At 40.2% G+C, this 15,475-nt stretch overlaps 1 protein-coding gene across 2 annotated transcripts in view; it reads right to left on the bottom strand.

Annotated features, from left to right (window-relative positions):
- The window catches only part of PTK2 (protein tyrosine kinase 2), a 191,791-nt gene that overhangs the window by 159,399 nt on the left and 16,917 nt on the right, over positions 1–15,475 (bottom strand). The window lies entirely within an intron of this gene.

The following is a 15,475-nucleotide window of genomic DNA, read 5'->3' as shown; positions in this document are numbered from 1 at the left end:
GCCCTAAATCTGGAAATGAAAATGAGTAAGAAAACACCTAATGTTGCAATGACTCAAAATGTAAACTGGAACTTCATAACTTCTAATAGCAAACAATAATTTTGTAAACTTTTGTCTTCCATACAACGATCTGTAGTCTTTGTTGTTTGTGACGTAACTGTTAAATACTTAATAAGGTGTCAACTTTTGGGCTAAAATGAAAAACTATTGATCCTCTTTATACAAAGATCTCTCCCCATCTTGGAATATCAGAGTAGCTTCTTAATCTCTGGATGTGTATTAATGTATAGAACTTAAAAAGTTATTTTTAATTCCCAGCAGATGTCTTTTACATTTCTGCAGAGATGCAATTTTTAGCATTAATAACAAAGGAAGATGCTAGTCATATTTCTTCTTAATTAGGAATAAAATAAATTACTTCTTGAGCAGGCAATGACAGGTATGAGACAGTTATAAAACAACTGATTAGTGTCCCTAGTATCAAAGATTTCTTAAAACTAGATGAAGATTATGAAACCAGCATGTTATGGGCATACAGGATAAACTCAAGACATGCAAAAAAAACAAAAAACAAGTTGGATAAAGATGTTTGGCAATCGAAATATTGAAGAACTTGCAGATATACTGTATGTCCAGAAGTGCAGAAAAAGAATAAGGGGTAAAGAGAGATTAATTCATGGAGATAAAGGCTATTAGTGGGTACTTACCATGATAGCTATGCTCTGCCTCCAAGGTTGAGGGCAGTATGCTACTCAATATGAGCTGCTGGAAACTACAGGAGAGGAAACTGCTCTTGTGCTCACCTTTCCCACAGGAGTCAACAAAATTTTGGGACATGGAGTTCCATTGCACCCAATGGTCTTTTTGCTAAATCAGAAGTCAGAAGCCATTCCACATGGTCACGTCTAACCTTCTAAACAAAGGTTCTACTAGACATGACCATGTGGAATGGCTTCTGACTTACCACCTGCAACGAGAATTCTCTCTGCTGGAAAATGGGAATCAGGTAACATACCATGTATAAAAACATTTCTGAGTATGCCGTGCCGGCATGGTTGACATTAGATTCAGAGAACCAAAACAAAGTCATAGGACAATTTTGGGGCAGGGGACCACATGTTCTTCATCCCTGCCCTAGAGCCAACTATACAAGGGCAGTGACCTTTATAATGGGTCAAAACTGTATGTATGAACCATTGCAGTTTGAGGAACTCATTGTCAAAGAAATGCTAGAAGAAAAGGTTCTATGATACGATGTGGGGACTGAGATTGTTAAACTCCCAATCAAGCAAGGAGTCAGAGCTACTGGAGAGTGAAATGGGATAGGCAGTTCCACAAAGGGATTTCTTTAAGGTCAACAGGTTTCTGTAAAATAATGCTGTGAAATTGAGACAGGAAGGCCCCTTAAAATATAAATGAGATGAGGAAGAATTTTCATGCTAATGATACGGAACTTCCTACAAAGATTGACCACTAATGTCTCCCAGCAGTCTAAATCGGCTTTTATTTGATCAAGTATGAAAGCTAAATTCACTTTAACCAGCTTTGGGGATTTTCATTCCTAGAAAGATGATCTCAGTGGGCCACCACTTAAAATGTCCAGGTTTTAAACAACTGTTGTGATGCAATTTTAAATGTCATATTATCCCAGTTGACTAGATAGCCTGACAGGAAGACAGAGTTTTCAAGCAGTGAAACAAGATTGAGTTCTAAGGTGTCCACATCCTCCAAAATCAGCACATAAGAAAATCTGAGTTCAGTGCCTTTCATCCTTAATATTCATGTCTCAGCTGAGAATATTGAAAGGAAGCTGAGAGAGGGGGAAATGAGAGCTATCACATAAAAATATTTAACAGAAAGTAGATGCAACTGAATTTTCTGGAATTAAATCACTTGAATATAAAACTGTAACTATTCTCCCCCACAGAGTCTTAACAGGTATTTAGAAAACAAAATCCATGATGAAACTCTAGAAGGCATGTTCTTGCTTGTGCACATAAACTGCCCAGCAACTTCCTGCTATTTTTCCAGAGAGATAAAGCTAAATGCATCCTATGCTGTGATACGATCATGTTGCACAACATAACGAAGTGGCTTGCTACCAACATGTGAACGTACAGCAAAAATTGTTAATTCTGCCTAAGCTATACAGTGGTGCCTCGCAAGACAAAAATAATCCGTTCCGAGAGTCTCTTCATCTAGCGGTTTTTTCGTCTTGCGAAGCAACCCTATTAGCGGCTTAGCGGATTAGCACTATTAGCGGTTTAGCGGCTATTAAAGGCTTAGCGGCTTAGCGGCTAAAAGGCTATTAGCGCCTTAGCGGCTTAGAAAAAGGGTGGGGAAGCGGAAAAAAATCGCAAGACTTGCAAGACGTTTTCATCTTGCGAAGCAAGCCCATAGGGAAATTCGTCTTGCGAAGCGCATCGAAAAACAGAAAACCCTTTCGTCTAGCGGGTTTTTCGTCTTGCGAGCCATTCGTCTTGCGGGGCACCGCTGTACAATGATGCTTCAACATGGGAGTGAGTAGGTTTCAATAAGAAATGTAGGCAAAGCTATGGCCACCACATCTCTGACCCATTCAACTGGAAAAACTGTTGAGAGAGAAAAATAAACTATGCCTTTTATTTATGTTGATACAGTCTGCTCTACTTATGAGTAAGCACTGTAAACTTCCACAGCTTGATACGTCCATCAGTCAGTAAGCATTTCACATACATATTGTAGGCAGTCTGGCATAAATTTATAAGTGCATGTTTGATGCCCAAACATTTTATTTCAATAGACCTCACAGCTTCTGTTCAAAATTCTCTCTCTCTCTCTCTCTCTCTCTCTCACACACACACACACACACAGGGTGCAATTCTGCCTAATGAGCAAGGCCAAAATATAATAATGCAGTTGATTATACTTTCCTAATGCAAAGGGAATGCTAAGCTTAACTATTTTAGTGTTACAATGATTTTCCAGATTTGTGTTTTAAAAGGATGACCCTTCTACATTAATACGTCTTTATGACTTTGAAAACTGCAGCTGTTAGTTATAGACAAAACAGCAAGCAGTTTTTGTGACGAATGTTGTTCCCAGGCAGACCTTTAGAGGGGGCTTTTACTCATGCACCTGGTGGTGAAGCCAGAAGAAGACTAGAAAAACTCCTGAAGGGTCGACTTTTTCAAACATCTTAGAAGAAGGCTCCTGATAAAAGAAAACCTGATAAGCAATTGCTGTTGTACCCTGCAGAGAACTTGACGTTAACATACTGTGATCAGAGAGTTTCATCAGCTGATACAAATCAAAAGCAAAATTCCCCCACTAAGAAACAGATACGGTTCTTTGCATATCTGTCCGTAAGAGTCCACCTAAGCAAGTTTATAGTAGAGTTATAAATCATTCACAATGACGGTGCTCAGAAATGTTTTTAAAGGCACCAATATCTGATATACACACAATGTCAAGCAAAACAAGCCATTTGCAAGAAGGTCAATCTCCAGATATGAGCAAAGAATATTTGGCACTGAAGATTTTGCTTTTTGCCTCAAATAAGCCAACATAGTGGGGCAAGAATGCAACAGACAATCCACCAATGGATTTATATAAAAAGAAGCAACTCTACCCCATCTTGCTAAGTAGCACCCCACACTTTTCACCAGAAGGGAAACATACCTTTCCCACATTGAATTTGAACTAATCATCAGACCAAGCAGGGGACAGTAAAGGAGGGGCAAGCACAAAAAGAGTAAACGAATGTCCAAGTACAAGTGTTTTTTTATTGTATGCAAGTAAGGTGAATGCAAGTAAGTAAACAGAATGCAAAGTCAAGTCTCAAAACAGTTTCAGAAGTCAAGGAGGTGAGGAGTACAACTGTGATGTATGAGAACTTGGTGCTCAGAACAGGGATGATCCCAAATCACTAGTTCCCAAGTTTTTAATACAAAGGAGGGAAGCAAACAGTGATCAAAATGAAGTGGTATCACGAGTGAGCAGTTGGGTAGTCATATTTGCAGGTGACAACAGATTATTTAGGTTACTTAAAGCCCAAGCTGACTGAATGAGATACAGAATGAAGCAAGATTCAGTATTTCCCAATAAATAATAATGGATATTATTTTGACTAGCAGGTAATGTTTTCTATGAGCTATACTGAGATTTGTGGTTAAATGCTCAAAGGCTAGTAAACCCAAGTTGTGCCATTTTCCAGAGAATGGTTCCCGGTACTGAACATACAAAGCAGAGCATTCTTTTTTTAAAAGAAAGGATGTTTTAGTAAATGTGATCTGGGATGAATTTACACATGTAGTCTTGATTCAGAAATTTTCTTTTAACAACATTTGCTTACTTTGCTTGCTTTGGATATTTACTGTTGCTGATAGAAATGGTAATGGTTACAAACATTTATCTGCCTTCAATAAGTTTTGTAGCCCATTTTCTCAACTAATTAGGTGTAAGACTCAGGTGTAGCTTTTGCTAAATTTAAATTATCTCCACATCACCCAGCCACATGGGGAGATTGTAGTAAATTTCTGACCATATAGACCGTGTGCACCCATTTATGTATTTGGATTTATGCCAAAAGGCTGAAGCAGGGTGTCCAAATGCATACTTTGATATGACTGGGGTAAGTTATGATTACCTGGTATATGCCAGTGTTGTGTTTCTGGCACAAGACCAAAAATTACACTAGTACCTACCACCCTAGAATAGTAGGTTTTTTTGCCTTTGGGAAGAAGCCCTTAAAGTAAGGTTACCAGATGTCCCCGTTTCCCATACAAAATCAGTCCCCATACAAAATCCATCGAAATTGAAAAGTGTCCCTGGATTCATTGAAAAAAATCTGGTAACCTTACCTTAAAGCATAGCTTGAACTCACTTTGCCATATGCAGTCCACAATGACCACAAATTAGAGAAGATGGCTGGTCCAATGCCAAGCAGTTCTCCTTAACACAGGGATAGCCAACATGGCACTCTCCAGAGATTTTGGACTGGGGAAGATGCCAATTATAGCCCACAACATCAGAAGGCCATCACATTAGCTAGCCTTGCCTTAACATAGAAATGGCTTTACACTAGTTCACATGCACTCCGATCCTGTCTATGTTCAGAATAAAGTCGCTCTTAGTTCAATGGATTAACTTCCAATTGAATACTTAGAACTGCAAAACACTTCATAATGACAAAGCTCATGAACACTCCCATTTCAGATGCAAGTTTTAAATTGTATTCACAAGTTAAAATGGTTTTTCCTTAAAACTAAGCTGTACTGAAAGCAAAAAAATGATGCAATCAAATAAAAATACAGAAGTTGGATTTTTTTTTAACTGAGCAATGAAGAGCACTTGACCCAAGTTTAACCAGCTCTGTTTGGTAATGTAATATGCCATACTAGCAAACAATTTCTTCTAATGTAACAAACAAATTAAGCACTTGCATCCAATTTTAAAAAGATGTATGCCAAGTACAAGCAGATGCATGCCAAGTTTTAAACATTTCTTTGCATGCTTCTTGAACTTGCTAGATAATGGTATAATTGTACAACCAGTTTTAGGAGGACTGAGGGATATCTACCTTCCCCCTGCCTCTTTCACTGTGCTACTGGGGATATTTATACATCAATTGGGTTCTGGGGAGATTGGATACAGATATTCTCCAGATTGAAATCCAAGTACTATACAGATGGCAGAACAAGCTTCATGGGCAACCTCTGCTATCTAATTTCTTTTTATTTAGTTGAAGGCAGCTGGCCAAAATGCATCAACTGTCACATACAGATATATAATTTTTTAGTCTCTATAGTAGTATTATCAGAATACACAGGTAGCAATTTCCCCATAGATTAAGATGTAATTAAACCAATATAACTCCGATTTTTTCAGTAACCTTGACCTAAATATCCCCCTCACCAGAAGGAATTGCTGACTTGGAAGGTAAAACGCTTATAACCTCTCAGTAATTCCATTGTGTTTAGATAAAACTACAAAAAGCATACAATTAAGAAAGGAATAATTATCACTTCACATTGCTTCTGATAAAAGTTTTTTCTGTTGCCAAAAAAAGTTAACAGAAAAATGCAAGGCAATTAGACTACCATGCACGCTTGTATACCACTGGATGTCCTTGCACACATTCCAACCATCTGCTAACCGGCTACTCCAAATGCCAGTCTTCTGCAAGCCTAGCCCAATAAGTTGCTTGAGCAGTTAAGAAAAAATAAAACTTACATTTTTCAGAACATGTACAGAGAGCAAGAGGACAGAATAAGGCAATCAAGTCTTAAAAATGGGAAGGCAAACATTTTTGTGTTAAGAGTTCAAAATAGATCCCCCTTACACCTATCTTACCATTCCCCAATTCTGATTACAGCATTCAGAACACAATCCGTATGTCTAAGCACTCCAAAACCAGATTTACCACTTTACAGCACATCCAACAAATACAATATGATCATAACAGTTTCTCGTGTTGTCTGGAAGGGTACATTAGATGTGTCTGCAGAAATAACTGTGTGATAACAGCCCTGTCCTCCTGGCCTAGATATTATCACTTCTGCTCCAGAAATGTGGAAGGGGGGCTGTTAAGGAGGGGCTGTTCTTTGCCAAAAACAAGAGAGTCGAACTAAAAACTGAGACTGGGGGAAAAGAAAGACAATTCCATCAAATGTCATCAAGTCAGCTGTCTGAGGAAAGAACTGTTGTGGCAGGCGCAACCCTGTCCTTCCAGCCTTGACATCTTATATATTTCTGATATGGGAGGAAGGGAGAAGAGGAGCTTCAAGGGAGAGGTTGCCTCTAAAACAACCAGAACCTACATATATATTGGTGAGAGTACTGAGTGAGTATGTTCATTTTTTCAAGGATGGAAGATGCCTATGTGAAAGCCCACCCCTGCTGAAAAGTGGAATGAGTATTCTAAATAAATGAATACTAATAATTTAATTCCAATTTAATAATTCCATTGCCCCTGAAACTAGGCTGTTTTTCTTTATAATGTACGGTAACTAATTTTTGTTATCTATAAGCCGCTAGCGGATGAGCGATTGTCGGCAATCTGAACAACTCTGGGTAATCCCCACCACCACCAAAAAAGCTCAACAATTGGGCAATCCACCCCAAAAGAAGCTTAAGAACTGTGGGCAATCTCCCCCCATTTCCTTAATTTTGAGTCCCAAAAAAATAGGGATCGTCTTATACACAGGGGCGGGTTATACACGGAAAAATACGGTAAATACCAGAGTTCATCCCATCTCAGAAAAAAGGAACTTTAAACACTATGCCCGACACTGAAACAGGCAAGAAAGAATCATACCAGAGAAACACACACACACACACACCCCTCAGCAGATTTGGTTGAGCTTCTGAAGGCGGTTTCAGCTTTTGGAGAATTTCAGCCTGAACTGCTACAAAATCCAAACTTGAGTCACCATTATGGACAAAGAAAAAGAGAAAATAATATGGATACTCTTTATACTGCCACCACCAAGTCTCTAGAGAACATTTGTTACCATAGGGGAATGTTGAGACAAAGTTATTGCATATTTGAGAAGCAAGCAAAACATGCTATTATCAGTACACAGCCGTAGGTTCTCTACCTTCTGCAGTTACCAGAATTGTCTGTATACCCATTAACCAAATTAATCCAAACAATACATGAAGTACATACCATTACTTGCACAATTTAAAAATCCAAGGACCTGCATTTGCTCTTGTGGTGTTTGAAAGAAATCCTCCAGTGGAAAGTTATGTCTGATTCCCTTGCTGCAAGGTTGCTTGCAGCTATGTCTGTGCCTCTACTGTCAAATCTCAAAACACTCAAGAGCTCTCAAATTTCACAGTAGGCAAAAACCAAAACACACCCTTCCTTGAAAAACAACTACGCACCTTTAATGATAAGAGGGAAAAGAGGGAAACCAGAAAAAGTCTGAACAATTACTTGAGAAACATTTTAGCCTCTCATTATAAAACTGCTTATTCTTAAGGAAATCTAGTATTGCCCATACCAAAGAGGATTTATCTGTTGACACAATGGGGGGACGGGACATAAAGCTGAATCCTGAGATGTTTGGAGCTCTACAGCTTCTTCTGTCTCCAGTACCAAGGGTATATGGTTATAAGAGCAAATGCCTTATGCTCTTGTAAACTCAGTTCAGTGTGTACCTTCAACCTTAATCGAAACAGTCAAAAATCTGCTGGGGGAAAACATCAAATGAGAACAGTATAAAGTTCATACACCTTCCTACATTTGCCTAAATTCTGAGCTGTCAACAAAAACCCATCCATTCCATGAATTGTTTTTTACTTGACTGAAGTCTTCCATGTTTCTCATTTTCCAAAAATCATGCAATCAGAGCAAATGAATCCTTGGTTTTCTGTTACATCCAAGTTAGGGATCGAGGCTTCCATAACAAACCACAACTTGAAAACCAACCTAAAGCTGCTAGGGACAAAGACACCACAATTACCAGCTCAGGCTTCTTGGATTGTTTGTCCTGCTTGCACCAGAGCAGAAGCAATGATTGGGCAGAAAAAGGATGACAAGCCAGAAAACTGTGGCTTATAGCAATGTGCAAACACAGCCACCCCTTCCACAAATTCAAACCATGATGAAGTCTGTTAGCACTCTTTGACAACCTGATTTCAATTCTAACATGAAATTTAGGCATGTATCAAACCTCTTTATAAACCAGGTTAGAGGTTTATATATTCAACAATGTGCATCCTTGTTTTTTTAAGTCAATTAAAATCTAGCCTTTATAAAAAATAAAGGATTTTTGCAATGCTTTCAGAACTCCTGCAAGGTCAGGACAACAGACCTCAACAACAGAGAGAAACAACAACCAAAAAGGCATGCTTTGTGTTTCAGACTTCATTTAACTGTTGTTTATTATGTAAACAAGATCTCACCCTGAAATCACCAAGATTCATCTGGTTCAAATGGGTAGATCAGAGATCAGTTTTCTCTTGTTTAAGCAATAGCTTTGTTTAAAAGGAAATATACAGTTAAGGAGAAGGCTGAGTAAATTTGTTACTCAAAAGTAACAAAAAATCCACAGCAAGAAAAATTAAATTCCCCTCTCTGTATTAATTATGCAATTAAAACAAAATCAATGTATTACCATAATTTATTCATGGGAAACACAAATAGCTACACTGAAACATTGAAGTTCCATACCTGACCACTAGAAATTCTACTCATTCTTTTTTCTGAGAGTTCACTAGGCATGTCTGCAATCTTTCTGGATTAAGTTAGCAACCATAAGGGACAGAACTGAGGGTAAAAAAATTACAGGGTCTTGAATATTGCACCCCAAACCAAATTATAACATGCCCAGTGCTCTAGTTAAGGATTTCAGAATCAGTGTTATGCTTGAGTGGTTAGTAACTATGTTGCATCTTCTTCCCATTAATACAGTATGTGGCTTTGTTACAAGAATGTTACAAGAAGCTTGTCACCTAAATTTGAGGAAGTGGCTTTTCAAGAAACAATACGATTTGTACAGTGCGTATATTTCACCTGCAACAAGTTCCCCATGCACTGTAAGCCATCTTTCAAGCTTACTTCCATCACCAGGAACATCTTCCAAAATCTGTCCTGGAACAAATACATGGTTCTCTCATAATCACTGAACAACATATTTAGCTCTCAGCTCTACTGATCACCTTCAGGAGGGGGGGGGGAATCCCATGGTGCAGTTCTCTGGTACTATACCACTTCAGAATGCAGATGGCGAATGATATCTGAATGCTCATCAACACATGATCTTCTGCACAAAGAAACACAATACCATGGTGGGGGGGGGGCTGCTGGACTAGTGCCATTCTTCTGGACACATTAGCTTTCCATAGGTAGTGTTGAGAAGCATTTGCAGATAATGTTTCCTCACCTACATTCTGTAGCGATAGCCACTTTTTTTCTATACATTAGCCATAAGGTCTGACTTTGCATGGCAAGGTCCCAAACCCTCCCGGGGAGTGCAATAAAGACACATAAAATAGTATTTTAGGTTAATGGGTGAAAAAGGCCACAACTTTATTGGTTGTAGGATATTGAGCACCAGGAACAGTAGCAGCAGAGAAAACATGTTTCCCTCTTTATTTTCAACTTTCTTGGGCACATGAAACTAACCACAATTACCTTGAATTTCTGCTTAACCCTCAAGAAAGAAGGGCATTTTCGCTGGCCAGGTTTAATTCTAATCCATCAAACCTCCTTTGGGGAAGATTCTCAGCCAGGGTGGAAGGAGAAAGTACTTGCCCATGTGAAGACCACCTGGTGGAAACCCTCACACATCTTGTTCTTAACTGTAAACTATATGCTGATCTCCATCAGCAATTTCTAGATCAACTCTGCATCCCCAAATGGAAACCAGAGTTGGAGGTCATACATTTTCTATTACTGGGGAATGACCAGGAGCTCACCAAGTTAGTGGCTAAATATCTCTATTTGGTTTTTTTGTCGTAGAAATACACTGCAGATGCCTGATCTCCCTGGAGACCTAGCAATGTGACGATAGACGGCTCTGCCTCCTTTTTTTAGCAAATGTTCTGTGCCACTGGGGAAGTGGTAATTCTGTATTGATTTGTTTTGGATGTTTGGATGTTTGCATGTGATGCCAATAAAAGGTTTGATGATTTTGATGATGATGATGATGATGATGATGATGATGGTTACAGAATGTGAGTGGTATTGGCTTAGGCACTGGAAACCACAAGACTATATCTGACTCCTGCCCATCTGCAGGAGTCTTGGAAGGGTTAACCACCAGAAGGGGGAGCCCTGCTGGTGCACATCAACTAGTAACTCCCCCAGGGTCATGGCTAGGGGTCGTGTCATGGCCCTAACCCCCTGTCTGGGGCTTCGGACAGAGAACACGCCCCTCGGATTCCTTTAATGGAATTCCCTTGAAATAGGAAGGGTAGGTGATGGCCACTACCTCCCCTCACCTTCAACCTAATACTCCAATGCCTAACTGCCAAACCTTACAAAGTTGTGACGATTTGCTACGAGGTAGGCAAAAAACCAAATGGCTGGTGCCAATTTGCCAAGTGGGAAAAATTCCTACCAGGCCCCTGTTAAAAAACAGGCGACCAACCAAAGTCCATAGCAAGGTCAGGAGATAAAGAATCATAGAATCATAGAGTTGGAAGAGACCACAAGGGCCATCGAGTCCAACCCCCTGCCAAGCAGGAAACACCATCAGAGCACTCCTGACATATGGTTGTCAAGCCTCTGCTTAAAGACCTCCAAAGAAGGAGACTCCACCACACTCCTTGGCAGCAAATTCCACTGTCAAACAGCTCTTCCTGTCAGGAAGTTCTTCCTAATGTTTAGGTGGAATCTTCTTTCTTGTAGTTTGGATCCATTGCTCCGTGTCCGCTTCTCTGGAGCAGCAGAAAACAACCTTTCTCCCTCCTCTATATGACATCCTTTTATATATTTGAACATGGCTATCATATCACCCCTTAACCTCCTCTTCTCCAGGCTAAACATGCCCAGCTCCCTTAGCCGTTCCTCATAAGGCATCGTTTCCAGGCCTTTGACCATTTTGGTTGCCCTCCTCTGGACACGTTCCAGTTTGTCAGTGTCCTTCTTGAACTGTGGTGCCCAGAACTGGACACAGTACTCCAGGTGAGGTCTGACCAGAGTAGAATACAGTGGCACTATTACTTCCCTTGATCTAGATGCTATACCTCCTATTGATGCATCCCAGAATTGCATTGGCTTTTTTAGCTTCCGCGTCACACTGTTGGCTCATGTCAAGTTTGTGGTCAACCAAGACTCCTAACCTAAAGAGCCTAACCTAAGGGAGGGAGGGCGGGAAAATTGACCGAGCAGGGAGAAAAGGAACATGTCCTCGGCCGTGGGCAGTTTAAATAGCCCGTGCCATGCCCCCGGACCATCCGGATTTGAGAGCTTTGGGTTGACGTGGCCGAGGACCAACCAATGGCGCAGGGGCTATCCCGTCCCACGCGTGGGGGGAGGGCTTGCTCCCAGCCCGCAACATCATCTGCCCAGGGACAGGAAATGGCTTTTCTTGTGTAAGAATTAAGATTAGGCTAATCAGCAGAAATGAAAGGAGCATTTTCTTTGTAAGTGGATGTATTACCTCCACTTGTAATGGTAGCCACAATCCTGCTATCGTTAATAGTACTTACAAAGCTAAATCTAGGCTCATAAAAATATCATCGTTTAGTTATTCCCATTCACAATGTTAGCCTTGAAGATCTGTCAACAGTTCTATTACCTACCACGTCAGAGCTTTTAACACTTGTGTGGAATATTTCAACAAGACATATCTAGGTGATTCCAGAACACCACAGTCTATAACAGAACAAAGCTTTGGGGCTATTTTCTGCTCAAGAGCAAAAGTAAAACCTAATAGCTAATCTGTCCAGACTGATAAGCCTAAGGATACAGACACATGCATTTACCATTGATAGTGTCGTTTCCAGTGTAATGTGCTGGCTTTACTAAAATAAAGACCTTGTCTGCCAGTAGGCTTCATCTGTGCATCATGCATAGTCATGTACAACACACATATGCCCCAAATAATCTGGGGATCTGTTCCATTCAGAACATGCTACCCATTCAAAGAGGAAAGAGCTCTTCTGATTCAATTTGAGTCTTCAAAAAGAAAGGTATTTGGGGAGTTTTCTTCATTCTCAAATTATTGTGTGACATCAGAAGTTCACTAGAAGACTCTTGGCAAGTTTACTTAACAGCATTGAAAACGCCAACTATAATACTTTGATAAGCTATACAAAAACAGGCAGAGAGAGGCCTTAGGAAGATAAATAGAAACGCAATATATTAAAGAGTTCCCCAGAAACTGCCCAGTTGCACTTGTTCTCCGAAGTTTGAGCATGCCCTTCTTAGGTTTCATGCTAAGTGAGAACACTGTATCAGGCAGAAGCAAGACACTTGGTAGTGCAAGTTAGGCTACGCTGGCGGATCTTAGTTCAATATTGTTACTCAAAATCATGTTTGCTACTCAAACTATTATCACTTACTTTGAATTAGTGTCAAAATCTGGACATCAACAAATTTAGACACGGTTATATGAACACATAACAGCACTCTGTTCCTAATGCTTCTTTTGTTTTACAAGAAAGATCCCTTTTATAGCTCTGAGGTAGCATTGTACCATTTCTGTATTTTATGAATAAGCAGAACAGGTAGTCACGTAGGCCTATAAGAATTGCAAAATTCATATTAGAGCAATACCTGCATTAGCTGAACCAAAGAATCACAAAATAGTGTGCTAACTATAGAGGTCTTCACAACTAATTAGACTAGATGGTAAACAGAGCATTGGGAAAGAGAAAAGAAAGGTTGACCCATAGTGAAGCCATGGGGTTTGTATATGGCCAGGAAAGGGTGCCAGACATTCAAATGAGGCTCTGTTAAGCACTATGCATGTTTCAGGTTGTGCTCAGAGCTGTTAGGACAGAACATAAAGCCCTACTCTTCATCCAGGTTCATCTCCATCCTTTAAAGTGAAACATGTAGGTCCATTGGTAGTAATGAAGAAGCAAGGCAGTCTATGTGAAGAAAGCTGGAGATTAATTTTAGGAGGCATGATAGGCAAGAGAAAGTCAGCAGAAGCCAAATTGTCTTCTTGGGTAGCTTACACACAAAGGATTTTGAAGTACACAATAAGGACCAGTCACCCAATGTGTTTATATGGCACGCAGAGGAATGATCAAATCAACTCACACAATCTAATAAAAATCTGAGCGCATTTGTTCAGTTTTACGCCAGGTCTGCATAAATTCTGCATGCTTCTCATTTATCAGGCCAGCATGGAATTTAATAACTGCTACAAAGTTTGATTTCATTAATTATTTCAGCAAACAGTCCTTGCTAACCACTGATTAAGGAAAAAGTTGGCTCCTGATGTTGCAATCCATCATGCAAAACCCAAGGTATGAGGTATAATTCCCAACTAAAGCTCAAAGAGGCACTACCAAGATGCAGCTCAGCCGAACTGTGTGTAAAGAAATGTGTTGCTTCCCAGGGGAAGAAAAGTTGGAACAAGGAAATATAACATTTCCTCCTTCACCTTTATTCTTTACAAACTTCGGCAGGAAGGACATTAGTGCAGATTTTTGTCAAGGTAACGAATGAGAAATCTCTATGTGGGACAAGAAGCTACAGTTAGAACTGGATATGGAACAACTGATTGGTTCAAAATTGTGAAAGGAGTACGACAAGGTTGTATATTGTCTCCCTGCTTATTTAACTTATATGCAGAATTCATCATGCGAAAGGCTGGACTGGATGAATCCCAAGTCGGAATTAAGATTGCCGAAAGAAATATCAGCAACCTCAGATATGCAGATGATACAACCTTGATGGCAGAAAGTGAGGAGGAATTAAAGAACCTTTTAATGGGGGTGAAAGAGGAGAGCGCAAAATATGGTCTGAAGCTCAACATCAAAAAAACTAAGATCATGGCCACTGGTCCCATCACCTCCTGGCAAATACTGTAGAAGGGGAAGAAATGGAGGCAGTGAGAGATTTTACTTTCTTGGGTTCCATGATCACTGCAGATGGTGACAGCAGTCACGAAATGAAAAGACGCCTGCTTCTTGGGAGAAAAGCAATGACAAACCTAGACAGCATCTTAAAAAGCAGAGACCTTGCCAACAAAGGTCTGTATAGTTAAAGCTATGGTTTTCCCAGTAGTGATGTATGGAAGTGAGAGCTGGACCATAAAGAAGGCTGATCGCCGAAGAATGGATGCTTTTGAATTATGGTGCTGGAGGAGACTCTTGAGAGTCCCATGGCCTGCAAGAAGATCAAACCTCTCCATTCTTAAGGAAATCAGCCCTGAGTGCTCACTGGAAGGACAGATCCTGAAGCTGAGGCTCCAATACTTTGGCCACCTCATGAGTAGAGAAGACTCCCTGGAAAGGACCCTGATGTTGGGAAAGATGGAGGGCACAAGGAGAAGGGAACGACAGAGGGCGAGATGGTTGGACAGTGTTCTCAAAGCTATGAACATGAGTTTGACCAAACTGTGGGAGGCAGTGGAAGACAGGAGTGCCTGGCGTGCTCTGGTCCATGGGGTCACGAAGAGTCAGACACGACTAAACGACTAAACAACAACAACGAATGCTATTTGGTTTAAATTCAGTCTCCTGAATGCCCCATATGTTGTATATGCATTGTTGAACTTAAATCTGCCAAATTAAAAATGAGATTCACCAATGCTAGGTTGTCTGTTTTATGTAGGTATACATCAGGTGCCTAACCTGTGGCTTCGAGAAGTTTATGGGCTCCAGTTCCTATCAACCCCAATCAGTATGGCTAATCAACAGACATGTTGCAAATTTGGAGTAACAAAATCTGGTGGACTACAAATTAGCCATCCCTGGTATACCTTACAAGTGTCACAGATTAGTATCAAAGTGAGTTGCAGTGCTCTGGAACAGATTTTTTGGCGCTGTACTCACATAGATGCTTATTACTTGATTGCTACAA

This window comes from Podarcis raffonei, chromosome 7 (genome assembly GCF_027172205.1).
Source record: "Podarcis raffonei isolate rPodRaf1 chromosome 7, rPodRaf1.pri, whole genome shotgun sequence".
NCBI classification, from domain to species: domain Eukaryota; kingdom Metazoa; phylum Chordata; class Lepidosauria; order Squamata; family Lacertidae; genus Podarcis; species Podarcis raffonei.
The sequence above is the reverse complement of the archived record's forward strand: the minus strand, read 5'-3'. Positions and strand labels throughout refer to the sequence as shown.